This window comes from Colossoma macropomum, unplaced genomic scaffold (genome assembly GCF_904425465.1).
Source record: "Colossoma macropomum unplaced genomic scaffold, Colossoma_macropomum, whole genome shotgun sequence".
NCBI classification, from domain to species: domain Eukaryota; kingdom Metazoa; phylum Chordata; class Actinopteri; order Characiformes; family Serrasalmidae; genus Colossoma; species Colossoma macropomum.
The window spans coordinates 39,770,415-39,784,763 of NW_023494789.1; positions in this window are offsets into that span (position 1 = coordinate 39,770,415).

Below are 14,349 nucleotides of genomic sequence, written 5' to 3' on the forward strand. Positions count from 1 at the left end.
ATCTGCAGTCATATGTAAGAAAGATGCCAAAAAAGTGCTTATTGATAGTCAGTCTTGCTAAATGCTCTGAATTTACAGGCCGTATCTGGGCAGTGGATAAGCAGTGATATTACAGCTTTGCAGCTTTAGCACCGTCAGTGGAGCATTTTTTCACATGCCAGTAAATATATTTGTAAAGACCCAGACTAGCACCCCAAAGGGCTTGTCATGTGTCCAAAATGTGGTTTGATCATCTGTTTGTAATTATTTAGACAAAGAAGATATTTATGCTTATCTTAGCATGTGGTATGCATCTATACATACCAGGATATTTTATGCTGATGTTTTGCTCTCAAGGGACACTTTCTGACATTTGCACCTTTTTTCCATGCAGACAGATATATTTAACCAGGATAATTGTGCTTCTGGCTGTGATCTTTAGCTCAGCAGGTATATAATAATGGCATATAAGTCTAATTTTGGCATGAAATGGTTTATACATAGTTCTCTGATCGCAGGCTTTCAATAGTTCTCGACTACATCTTATAGGAACAGTAGTTCTTGGGTGTGAGATGGTCCAGGTCAGGGGTGTCAAACTCAACCACTAAAGGGGCCACATTAAAAAAATCTCAACAAATCTGTGGACCATGTTGTGCTATAACCCGAACTGGCCATTGTTTAGTCAAACGTCAGCAGTAAAATATAGGCACGTATAGTAAACCTTAAAATATTACATAAATACTTGAAATATTCAAAATTTAATTGTCCCCAGGAGCTCAGTCTTTTAAGCCCACCTGTCTGCTTGAACTAGACCCCTGACTTCCTTTCTTTGCTGCAAGTTCATTAATACTTTGGATCAGTTTCTGAGCTGCTGAGCTGACGTTAAGTGTTTGTATTGGTTGAACTGCAGCTGAAATGCAGTTAGTGTGTTTGGTGATATGACAGGTATGTAATTGTGTAGCATTGAGGTGTAATAGCTGTCCCATAGACTGTTGTTGGGGTAGGAGAGTCCGAGCACATTACATTGCAGTGCATGCTGGGGACTGTGGTGCGGCGCATTGTGAAACAGGCTAATATTAATAGAAACTTAAAATACTTTTGAGGGCCAGATGGGATTGTGTTGTGGGCCTGATCTGGTCTGCAGGCCGTGTGTTTGACACATGGGGTTTAGGTTATGCAAACTCATTGACCAGAACCTACTCTTGAAAGTTTTGCTGAAAAGTCACAACCTTTCTAAAGATGATTAATTGAATTTGAGAGGAACTCACAGGGAAGTACCAGTGGATTGCTACAATTCATGCTCTTACTTTTACAATAGCAGGGCTTCAGCATGCACCCCCTTTTATTCTATATATGTTTAGAATCAACAGGTTTCCTGTTCTTTTCTAAGTGCTGGGAAAAATGTCAAAATTATTGTCCATGGTAACTGACCATACAATATAGATGTGGTAGACAAAGATAAGGTTGAAAAGCATGGGACTATTCCTTTAAGGTAGTCTTGATTTCCAAGAAATTGTAATCTTGGATTTGTAGTACTACCTGAACTTTCATCAGGCCTAACCTTTTGGAGTGAACGGATTGTTCAAACAGAAGATTAATTTCTTTTCTTTCCTGATACATTTTCTTTTCCTTTCCTGATACATTTTCTTCAGTATGCGTTTCGCCGTAATATAGCCAAGTTCGTCTTGCATAGTCAGTCTTGCTAAAAGCTCTGAATTTACAGCCCATATCTGGGTGGTGGATAAGCTGTGATATTACACAGGATGCAGGGCTTTAGCACCGTCAGTGGAGCGTTTTTGGATACTATTTCATGCCCAGGCTGACCGGAACGAATCAGATTCCACTGCACTCTATTCCACTGTGAACGTATAGCAGGTTCAGATGTCCCTTGGAATTGAGACAAGTCCAACAAATTTAAGATCAAAAGCAACAAACACACCTTCCTGACATTTTCTGACACTTTCTCAACCTTATTGATGAGACTAGTTCTTCATTTCATCAGTTCAGCAAGAACATTGAGGTGTTCTGGAGGATGTTGATTTGTTTTGACCAGTAAACATACATACTTTGACAGCTTATACTCAAGACTGAATTATAGGGTGGATGTGGTCTACCAAATCACAGGGGTCATCGCTTGCAGTCCAGGAGTGCCAGAGTCCAGCACAGTTTGGTGATTTTCCTGCTCATCTGTTAATTACCAGGTTTAGCTGGTGTGTTTGAGCAGGGAAATCACCACACTGTGCTGGAATTGGTGACCCCTGCTGTAGAGTGTACAGAAATGTGAAACACTCAAATAATAATTACATGAGCAAATCACAATTATTTTTGCCAGGACTGTGAAGAAGATAATGCACTGGAACTATCACAGAGCTTACATTTCTAGTTTTAGATGTTAAATGAGTGGCTGGGTAACACCACAGCCCTCCATACAGCAGCCTAGGGCTCAATTCCCTGCCTGGGTAAGCACATCACACTATACCAGTAAGAGTCCTTAGGCGAGACTCCTATCCTCTGTAATAAGATTAAGTTGCTCAGGATAAGAGCATCTGTTAAATGTGTAAATGGAAATGTTTTCAAGTCTGTGTCACTAAAGAAATGTCTTTAGTGATTTAATTATTCTCCTGAGTTAGTTATCAGATACTGAGTAACCACATGATAGCACTGAGAGTGCAGGTTTGCAGGTGAGAGCTTACTTGCCCAATGTCTATGTCCAGACCAAGTGACAACAGTTTTGTCTTTTCCCCAATCCAACACCTGTTTCAAGCGTGTTAGTGTGTGTTCCGCTGGTATGAGTGGATCAGACACAGCAGTGGTGGTGGACTTTTTAAACACTTAAGTGTCACTGCTGGACTGAGAATAGTCCACCAAACAAAAATATCCACCACCCAACTAATTCTGCTTAAGGACATGGTAACAGGGAAAACAAATCATGCTGTGTAGCTACAGGGTAAGTGTACTTAATGAAGTGGCTGCTCAGTGTGTGTATATATATATATATGAAAAAACAAAGATTTTGCAAATGGCAAACAATTAGCATGCTATACCAGCTCCAACCATAAGGGGCGGCTGATTTTTTCTCCCTTATTCTACATGAACCAGGTGAGAAAACAAATTCTAGAGCGTTAACTGGCTAACAATTAGCATGACATAACAATTCAAATTAGCAGACTGCCAATCCAAAGGCAACTAGAGAACTGGTACAGCATGCTACTTGTTAGCCACGTAGCCCTTCAGTGATTTTTTTAACCTGTTTCCAGAAGGGTAAAGGGGCAAATAAAAACAGTACAAAATAGTTCCAACCTGCACCTAATAACCACCCCTAACTTTACCTCACACTGGTACATCTGATCCAGCCTATTAGGGACATTTGAAGAAGTTACTCAGCTGGAGCAGGAGTGGCACACTGTAGTGGGGCTAGACTCCACAGGAAGGTAGATCTTCAGTACCAAGGTTGATGACCCATGGTCCACCCCTCCAGGACAGAGGTCTCCAACCATGTTCCTACAGATTTGCCTCCCCACAGGGTTCAGTTCTAACCCAGATTCACCACAATGTGCTTATATCATGCCGGTCGCCATTCTGAGAATTTCTTGCGGGAAAACGAGGCTGTGGTGGGAGGAATTTTGAAAGTGTTGTAAGAACAGTTTGTAGCAGTGCTTAAATGAAGCAAAAAACGAGTTGAGGCAGTGATGCTAGCATAGCATATTGCTGAGTACCAGGCTGCACATCTTATCGAAGACGAGAATGTGATCGTGGCTTGTCTTTCCATCGATATCCACGAAACCAAGACACCCATTGCCAGTGGATTGCCAAGATAAACGCAGATGTTTTTTGAAATGGCAACCGGCATTTTGCGAACACAACCGTCTAACCATTGGCCCTATCATCAGGAGATAGCAAGTTTGATCCCTGGTGATGCTACAGCCATTCATGGCCAGAAGTCCAAGACAGCACGATTGGCCTTGCTCTCCCTGGGTGGGCATAACCTTCCCTCTCCCCCCATCACTCAGCACGATGCTAGCCAGCCCAGGCATCTGTTTTCTGATGTAACAGAACTGGTGGTTAGTGTTCCCCTCCAAGTGTGTTCAGCTGTCCAATGACGTTGTGTCATTGTGTTCAAAATAATGCAGTGACTGGCTTCACATGACTCAGAGAAAGCTTGTGCTACCCTTCACCCTCATAGCGCTTGTTCTATCATGGGGGAGTCCTAACTAGTGAGTGGAACTGGGGACTAAAATGGGGAGAAAATCAGATAAATGCCAAAAAAATTGCTTGCTATCTTGAGACGTTCTAGGCTGCCTAGTATTTTTAGTCCAAGAATGGAATGGAATGTGTGCTTAAAGTTGAATTGCAATTGTGCAATGTATTACAAGTCCTCTCATTCCTAACAACGCAACCATGAAATGGACATCCAAGCCTTTATGTAAGTGAACTGGTTACATAGCACATCAAATGCAATGTGAGGAAGGGAAATGTAGATGAAATCAGGCCACAGCTTTTAAGTGGCCCCATGCTGACATGGCTCGTCAGTAAAAGAAAAGTGCTCCAGTAAAACCGCATTATGGTCAAATCGGAGCAAAACGGCAAATTCAATAAGGTAGTAAAATGAAACATAAATAGTATTTCAGCGAATCCACTCTTTGGCGAGATGGTGAGAGGATCCTCATTCGCTCGCCATGAGATAAGGTAAACAAAGGCCATTAAATTCACTCTCCCTTCCGTACCCTAAGCACCGATTGAATTCGCCCAAAAAGGCACGCCTGGGCTGATAAGCAGAAGCCGAAGCTGATAATAGACGGGGCCGTTAGGTGCTTTTCCATTTCCCCCCACGCCTCTTTTATCTGTTTCCAAGCTGGAACGCTGCTCCCAAGACGGCCTGACTGAGAAACCGTTTCTCTCCCGTTCGCTTTCTGCCATGTGTTCTTACCCCTCTGCGATGGCTTCTCCCTGCAGGCCACATCTCCTTGCGCCTTCCTGTTCTTTCTCTGGCGTGGTGACCTCACTTCCGTCCTCGGTCACGCCTTTAATAAACGCTTCGTCACGCGTGTTCCATGCCCTTCAGAAAGAGCGGGAGCTGCTGATTGCCTTTCTGCGTGGAGAGGCTCTTTCTTCCATCTTATAGTCCTGGCTGTAAGCCTCCACTTTGTCCTTTGATTGTGGGGCTTTGAGATTTGAGACTTTTTCAGAAGGGTTTTTAAAGTGTGAAAAGTCTCCCCTGCTCATAGTTCGACTAGATAAGCCTATAGTGTAGGCCTCACCAGGCTCTAGATAGTGGCAAAGGGCTACTGGAAAAAGAAAAATAGCTGCAAGGAGCAATTGTGATGCATAAAGTTGTGATAGAGCATTGGTGAAGGCAAGCTAATAAACATGCAACAGTGTTGGCTTTGTACTGTTTGCACTTAGATTGCATCCAAGACCTCCTAATTAAGAATTAGCAAGACTAATGGCAAGGGTCCATTTGGATGAATGAGCTTATAATCTAGCATTAGATGAGACATATTAATAAACATGGAACAATGTTCGCTTTGTGCTGTTCACACTTAGATCACAGCCAGGACCTGCTGATTAAAAATTAGCAACTCTACCACGGTCTAACACAATTAGCAACAAAACTGCATGCCAAAGTCCACTGAAGGACAAAATGTAAAGGCACATCACAGTTTAAGTTGTTTAGAGATAAATTACTTCTCTCAGTGGTTGGTATAATCCATATAGGGCTGGATCTTGGTCCCATACTTCAACAAAAATGCACAAAATTTAATAACGTACAACAACGAGATTAAACAACACTTTATATTAATATTCATGTCCATTCTAGCTATATTTGTGTTTTGTTTTTTTTTTACATGCGATATCCTTTTGTGAATACAGCAATTTATGCTTTTTGAGTAAGATTTGAAGGATTTTTGTGTAATATTTAAATCAAGATTTCTTCCATTTGTCTTTCAAGACAAACAGAAATAGTCTGGAAATGGATGGGTACATGCTGACACATAATCGGTTATCATCTAAAACATCCCATTTGAATTGGAACAGCAAAATATAAATTATTACATAAAAGACCTACTATTTATAGGATATAAGTATAAATGTATAGAACTTGGAGGGCTTGAGAACAGAAAACATTCCTTCATTAATTTAGCCATTTGTTTAAAAGCTATTCATTCATATAGTATTCATAAAGTATTTTTATGTGTTTCTAGTACTGAGGCCAGTTTTGTTGGACTAACTAAACTAACTAAACTAAAAGTTAAATAATAAAATTAAAATAATATAAAATAATACAATTATTTTACTCCTATAAATCAAATTCTTTGTTTAGCTAACAACAAAGAATTAGAATGAATATAAAATACTACCTGACCAATACATTTAAGCTGGATTTTTATAATAATATATTTCTTTTTAATGTTAAAACAAATTTTCACAGTGTAATGTTGTCACTGTGGTCATTTCATTATTTAAAGAGAATAACAATCCTGCTGTCTAATACACCTTTTATGTGTGTGTGTTCGTTTGTTTCAGGATTTGCTGTCTTAGCTGTAATGTTTTTGATGAGAAGTGACCTGACACACTGTCACATGTACCTTATCCTTCCTTGGACAGCTCTGTGCTGTACCGCCTCCCACCTCTAAAGCCCATTTAGCCTTCCAATAAGTTGGCCACACACACACACACACACACACACACACACATACAGACAGACGAACGAAGACCTCCTGGAAGACTCCTCACAAAAGACGTGGTCTGACTGGTGGTCATCCAGGAGGAAAATTACTTTGACCAATCAATCACCATCAGAAGGCCTCTCCACTCTGTGCCGGCCAATCAATGGCTCACAAAGGGCCATATCCTTTCAGAAACGCCCAATCAATTGCTTTCAAAAGGTGTCTGGTCTTGCACTGTTAGAAGGGAAAGCATAAAGCATATTGCCTCTTTGTTCTCAAGGCATCTAGGGTAGCATACATGTGCACGCATATCTGCAAAGGCATAAATTATGGTCTACACTCACTGGCCATTTTATTAGGTACACCTATCTTGTATCTACACTCATTGTCCATTTTCTCAGCTTCTCTTACCGTATAGGAGCACTTGGTAGTTTTTTAATTACAGACTGTAGTCCATCTGTTTCACTGTATATTTTGTTAGCCCCCTTTTACCCTGTTCTTCAATGGTCTTCAATGACCCCCAGAGGACCACCACAGAGCAGGTATTATTTGGGTGGTGGATCATTCTCAGCACTGCAATGACACTGACATGGTGGTGGCGTGTTAATGTGTGTTGCGCTGGTGCGAGTGGATCAGACGCAACAGTGCTGCTAGAGTTTTTAAAACTGCATCCACTCACTGTCCACTTTATTAGACACTCTTACCTTGGTCCACCTTGTAGATGTAAAGTCAGAGACAATAGCTCATCTGCTGCTGCACAGTTTGTGTTGGTCATCCTCTAGTCCTTCATCAGTGGTCACAGCTGCCCACAGGATGCTGTTGGCTGGATATTTTTGGTTGGTGGACTATTCTCAGTCCAGCAGTGACACTGAGGTGTTTAAAAACTCCAGCAGCACTGCTGTGTCTGATCCACTCGTACCAGCGCAACACACACTAACACACCACCACCATGTCAGTGTTTACTGCAGTGCTGAGAATGATCCACCACCCAAATAGTACCTGCTCTGTGAGGGTCCATGGGGGTCCTGACCACTGAAGAACAGGGTAAAAGGGGGCTAACAAAGTATGCAGAGAAACAGATGGACTACAGTCGTTAATTTTAGAACTACAAAGTGCTCCTATATAGTAAGTGAAGCTGATAAAATGGACGAGTGTAGAAACAAGGAGGTGCACTTAATGGAGTGGACGGTCGGTGTGCATATAGAACGGAGGTATGTTTTCCAGTTGAATTTTTAAAAATGTAGCATTGCACTATATTCTGTCATTAAAATACTTTAACATATATCTTTAGAAGTAAAATGAAAATGTAATAAGTACATAAAGTGGTATAATATGTTTGTTCTCTCATTTGATGAGAGGGTGGGGTTGGGCCAACTTTTGATTGGGCCAAACCAAACATTGTCACGGGCCACCTTGACCCACAGGCCAAACTCTGGGCAGCCTTGGACACGAGGATGACTAACGCTAACTATGTAGTGACAGGTGAGCTATCAACAATAATCTGTGCAGAGAAATAGATGGACTACAGCCTATAACTGTGGAACTACAATTATAGTGTGTGCCCCTATATGCTAATTTGAGCTGATACAATGGACAAATGTATACGAGGTGTATCTAATAAAGAGAGTGTATGTGATTTGTGGTGTCTACGACGTTAAAGCAGTTCAGAATTCAGTCACACTAAACCCAAAAATGTTTTTTCTTTCATACCCATTTTTCTCATAATGGTGGAAATATAGCGAGGTTGGTGCAGTGGGTGAAGAGGGACGGTTGTGGGTCAGCAGTTAAGGATCTGCAGTTGGAGTGATACCTATTTGCCCCTGAGTGAGGCTCTTAACCTCTAATTGTTTCAATTGTGCTGTACAAATGGCAGATTGCACTCTGACCAGGAAGTGCTTTCATGAATATACATCTATGTGTGCGCCTTTGAGGAAGAGAGGTGGAATATGTGAGACACATTCCAACGTAGCATTACAATTGGCCACAAGTGATTCTGTCAGAGCAGGGTGAGAGATTTTACCAAGAAAAAAGAAAAGGAATGAAGGGCTACTAGAATACCACTATGATGGCCGGGAAGGAACAGATGAGAATCCACAAAAGGTATTTTTCCACTGCAGTACCAGAACATTTGGCTCCAGAAAACTGGAACTGTCCTTTGTCCATTGGCCATCAGTCCATGACCAAAGTTTCCAATTTTATGGTTTTTGCTACATCTACAGATTGGTACCAACATGATGTTATGATACTTGAGGGAGTTCTTCTCTGGGCTGGGTAACACTTGCAGCTAAAGCTAACAGCAATTTATTTAATTCTTTACTCCTCCAGGTGAAGCTAACATCACTGTGAGCACTATCACCAGTAACTGCACCAGGATGTGAACTAGAATGGTATGAGTTAGTTATATTTTTAAGAATTATTACTTTGTAAAGAGTTCACTAAAATAAGCGAGCTAGGAAGCTAATACTGATGCTGTTAGCATTTATGCTAGCCTCCTCAGAATAGATGTTTTTGCTCATATTTTCACAATCTGCAGTGAAAAATATCAGTTTTGCTCGATTCTACACATGAATCTGTGTAATTGTGGACATTTTTGTGAATATGTGAGCAGAACAGTACATTGTAACATAGCAGCCAATACGTTAAAGTTAAGCAGCCGTTAGAGACTCTGTGTCTTATTAGCCAAATGCTGCTGCTGATGTTGAGGTGAAAAAGCTTAAAGATTAAGGTTATTAAAGATTAACTTTATGCCATTTGTTTTGGCTTATAGTTGGTGAACAAGAAGCTGTCAATCTGTGGTCTGTCTAACAAAGCAGGTTCAACTTAGACAGGCTTTCTGACTGTAACCATTCAGCAGAATCCAGACGCGATAAAACTGACAAGATTGGTTTTATTAACACTAAGCAAAAACGTAGTCAAAACACAGGAGTGGGTCAAAACCAAGAAGTGCAAAAAGATCACGAAGCAAACAAAACAATGGGGCAAAACAAAAGACGAGGTCAAAAAGGCAGGCAAAATAGTCAAAACACAGATCCAAAAATACCAGGCAACAGTACAAAAGGGAACAGGCAAAGGGCAGAGTCAAAAACGAAGCAATGGTCAAAAAACAGAATCATGCAATCAGAAATAACACTCAGTATGTTCTCAGGGAAGCAATACCTCACACTGATACTCAGTGAAGCCCGGGCTTATATACTACTCTAACTAAACACATGACTAGGCACACAGGTGAAACCAGTTAGTACTCAGGCGACTGAGATCTCTGACAGGTATGTGAGAATGTGTCAGAAGTCACATGACCCCCGCTTGGCTCTTGGGAGTCCACTTCGGACTCCGATTCCTGAAGGGAAGTTCGAAGTCATATGATCTCCCAAGGGAGCTTGGGAAATGAAGTCCATTTCAGGCTGCGAGTTAGTACCAGGCATGACACTGACGAAGTGCAGCTTCAGTAAACCTGACAAACACAGCTGTGGTTAATTTGTTTTAAACAGTCGTTAACAACTTGCTCTGTTAACCCAGGTTTACAATCTCAAGCTGTGATGAAGAGCCTCCAAAAGAAATCATACTACCTAAACACACAGACAGTAAAGCATTTATAATGGTAAAAAGCAACACTGTAGCTGCTGCCACCTGGGTTAGATCCAACTAAACTTGAAGTTAGCTGGGTAAGTAAGAAATAATGTGTGGTGAGACAGAGCCGTGAAATGAGAGTGCTGAGAAAGTCAACTGTAATTTAAACTTTAACTCATTAGAAAGCCAAATAAGCATTTGATTATCAGAAATACACAAATTAGCCAGTAAATTTATAGAATTTAGACAGCTTGTGGTGGTCATTGGGCCTCATTCACCAACCGTTCTTATGTGTTTTTCATGAAGATTCTGATACTCAGCTGTTTTCTTATGTGGGATTTGTTCTTAGATAAGGAACAGAATCTACAAACACTCAAGAGCACAAAGGTGTGAACAGTTCTGTGGTTTAAGAACACGTCATGAATCTGACGTAGACTTTTTCTTAGGACCTTCCTCAAGAACACATTTAAGAAAATACTTAAGAAGATATTGCTGAACTTCCCCCTTTTTCAAATGGATTATAATTTATCTGTGGGAAAGAGATGGTAGGAGGTGTCCAAGAACAAATTTAAGAAAAAATCTAGCATTAGTGAATGAGGCCCAATGTATTAGTTAGCCTCTAATTTTACAGTACTAGCAAAACAGTGGACCCCAAAAAAATCTGCTTAGGGCCCCCATAAGGCTAGAACCTGCTCTGGCCAGAAGGCAAGATATTCCTCAGCAACAAATGACAAGGATGACTGGAACTTTATTTTCAGTCTATTTTCTTTATAATAAACCTTTTGATATCTGGACATGGATATAAGCAAGTCTACAGTGCTACATGGGCTTTTTTGCTTTCACCAGTTGTGAGAAGGCCTGACGTGACGGGAATAAATACAGAGCACTGCTGAAACCCGCATAGCACAATTATGAAAAAGCACATATTGCTTTTCAAACCCCCACCAACATGTCTCGTTTTGTCGACCTGTGTAATCAAGCATTGACATATACAGACGGATTTCGCATTATGCATCAATTAATATGCAAATACATAGGCCACCAACATCAACACCCACTTACCCCCCACCACCACCACCATCCTTGCAATAACACACGCAGTGGTATTCCATTTCGGCTCTACCATTTTTTTCTTAATAATTAATTTAAATGCGATTTCTCCAGCATGTGCTTCATAATCCAGTTCAGAGTTTCCATCTCACTCTGTTCTTTCGTCGCCCCCAGTTTTTGAATAAACATTTCTCTCCCTGCTCTAATCTGGCTAATAAATTGGATAGCGCAGGAGAGACGTGTTCGCTATCGGCACCGAGTCGCTTCAGTGCCTGTGGAGGGGATAGGAGTGACACGGCGGTCACTCGGTTGTGGGTGCGTGCTGATTGCACTTGTGAGAGAGGCGCATGAAACTTCCCCCTTTTTTTCTAATGGATTATAATTTATCTGTGGGAAAGAGAGGGTAGGAGAGAGTGTCCAATCAACCCTGTGTGACATGGTGACTGCAAAGCCATGCGCTGGCCAATTTGACTGTGAGGGAGGCTTTTGACCACAGGCCTTAATATCTAAAGTGTGTGTCTTTTTGCAAGCAGAGTTGTGTATCTGTTGGGTTATATCGCCACCAGGGCCGTTTCTGAACATTCAGGAAACCACTGTCCCTGGCAGGTTTTCTATCCACCAAATTTTTTGCGAATTTTGAAAATGCTCAAGTCTGAAATTCAAAAAAAACACTCAAATATCTCAAAAAGAGTTTTTTCATGTTAGACCAAGGTGGGAAAGTTAGAAAGCTGATATTTGAAAAAGGGTGATGGAAAAGGGTTTTTTGAATAAATAACAGCGTATTAAGTCATAAGTTAGAAATGCTTGGCCCTACAGGTGGTCCGATCATGGCATGTAGCTTTTCGAAGGTTGCTTTTGACATTTTGAAATGTCTAATCAAAGCTAGTTTGAAAAATGGCTCTGCACAACATGCTTCCAGAATTGGCCGGTATGTTTGCGTTCCCAGATGCAAGGTGGATGTCGTTGGGAGACTTAAGGCCTCATTAGGTGTGCCTGTCCAGCGTGGGCCTGTCCAGCATGGGCTTGTCCGGCGTGGGCCTATCCGGTGTCTCTAAGCTACAAACAACATGGCCATAAAAAGATGGCAAATGGCTGCAAAGATGATTCTACTTAGAGCAAAAACCAAGTTAAATCATTCCATCTTGCTTGTTTCGATGCAGCCCTTAATCATGGTAGCCTTCGTCATCTAAAGTTTCTTTGCATATCTGAGGTGGATGTAAACATGACTTAATTTGCATTTTTTCTGCTGAGATTTCGTAAATGCACTTAACGTTTGAATGCAAACCTGGCCACTGATATTAAACCTTAGTACATGGGAAGTTAACGTCAACCTGACCTTTTATACCTTGATAGTTCCAGTCACCGGTCACATAAAGCTCTGTTCATCATATCATTTAGAAGACCAAATTCATGTTTGTTATCTTTGATAGAACTATAATGACTTTTGGCAGCCATCTTCTGATTGGTTACATCACTGTGCACCAGCAGGCGGGGCAAAATAATATTAACCAATAATTTGTTGTCGGCGATTTACATATTGAAATTCTTCTTAAGGTATGAGTTTTATCATAACCTTTATGTAGGTATGGCACAAATAAGCATGACATAGAGGTCGTATAGTCCAAAAAATGCTAAAGTTTCCTGTTTATCTGAATGGCTAATGGCTCATCTAGCTGAATGGAGTCTGTCACATTTCAGTAAAAAAAAGAAAAAAAAACTATGTAAAGAACGGCCATTTTCTTGGGGTTAGCATTTATTCTAGCAGGGACACCAGCCCGTTTCCTCTTGCACAGCCTGCGTTAGTCAGCTGCATCAGATAAAGCTGCAGTCTTGGGGTCTGTTCCTCACAACAAGCTGAGAATCTGTTGATTACATGAGTCACTTTTAATATTTTCCAAGTTTGAACATGAAACAAACGTCACTGTTTTTGCCAGGCACAGAGAAGCGTCTGTGTGCTTATATGCATATGTATTTTTATATAGGTTTAGAAAAAAATGTTTAATTCTGTTTTTAACATTTTGTACAATAAAAATATTTTACATTTGCTTCAGTTGTTAAATATAGCTCTTATTAAAAGGGAAGTGACATCCAGAATAATAATTTTCTTATTAAGTAGGTTTAAATCCAAATGTAGGTTAAGTAGGTTTAGATCTAAAATGGTTTTATTTGAAAAAATCTGAGGGACACCCTCAAGGCCTTTGGAGAAGGCGTAGTGATTTCTTGGAAGTAAAAAATACTTGTCTATCACTTTTAGTTCATTTTTATTCAGTAGAATCAAGCTTGTTTTTAAACTACAAGTATTACAGCACTGCTCTTGTTTTAAAGTTTTGGATGGAAATGAAAGGGTTAAATTCTTGCCCAATTGGGAATTGTTTTTCTCTATGGTACACAGGTAGATGTAGCTAATAATAGCACTCCTATTGGTTATGATTTCAGGAGATGAAGCAATGAAGTCCTAATGCCTTTGATTAATCACCAGCATAGAAGTGACAGTGAAATCAACCAATCTTGTTTTGAATTCTGGGGGATTCTCCACTGAAAGAATCAATGTGAAACTGATACAAGGTAAAACATATGCCAACGTATCTGTTACAAGCTACAAGTAAAACATTAAATGCTTTTTATAAGCTTCAAATATCTATGTTTTGATCTAGAATGACCGAGACATTTATGCGAATCACTGTTAGCTTAGTGCTAACAAACTACTAGAATCTCATAGGGCTGCTAGCAGAAGTTAGCATTATTCTAGAGGTGTTTTTACCTCATGTTTTGTTTGAGTTTTGTCATTTGAAGAATCTATCTAGCCATCTATCCATCCATCCATCCATGTCTCAAAATGAAGGCCCAGCTCTGATAGTCACAGTTCACTACTGTGAAAATATATATTAATATACTGTACTGCAGTAGACACCGAAACTGTCCGAAAATTTTAATCATACTGTGATGTACATTTTTACCAATAATATCATGCTTCACCACCCCTGCCTGTCACCTGACCCTCTCTGATTCTGTTAGTAACAAAGAAACTGATTTTAATATTGAGTAGAGGCCTCAATGTCTAAACTCTCTGTATGTGAATGTGTTT